This window comes from Salvelinus sp. IW2-2015, linkage group LG7 (genome assembly GCF_002910315.2).
Source record: "Salvelinus sp. IW2-2015 linkage group LG7, ASM291031v2, whole genome shotgun sequence".
In the NCBI taxonomy this organism is placed as follows: domain Eukaryota; kingdom Metazoa; phylum Chordata; class Actinopteri; order Salmoniformes; family Salmonidae; genus Salvelinus; species Salvelinus sp. IW2-2015.
Window position 1 is genome coordinate 28,509,607 of NC_036847.1, and position 227 is coordinate 28,509,833.

Sequence of the window (227 nt, forward strand, 5' to 3'; positions counted from 1 at the left end):
AGTAACGCATATAATAGGTGTCGAAGTTACAATTCATACACATAGATGTATAATCTGTCAGTCATGATTCTCGGCCCCGCGCAAGTGTGAAAACTATATATGTAATGTGGCTCAGGAACTAATTGCAGCAGGCCTAATGAGGGGTGCAGGTCACCTTGATCTTCTCCTTGCTGTCAGCATCACGGTGGGTGAAAACCCCTTCCTTCCGGTTTTCAGCGGTGAGAAAC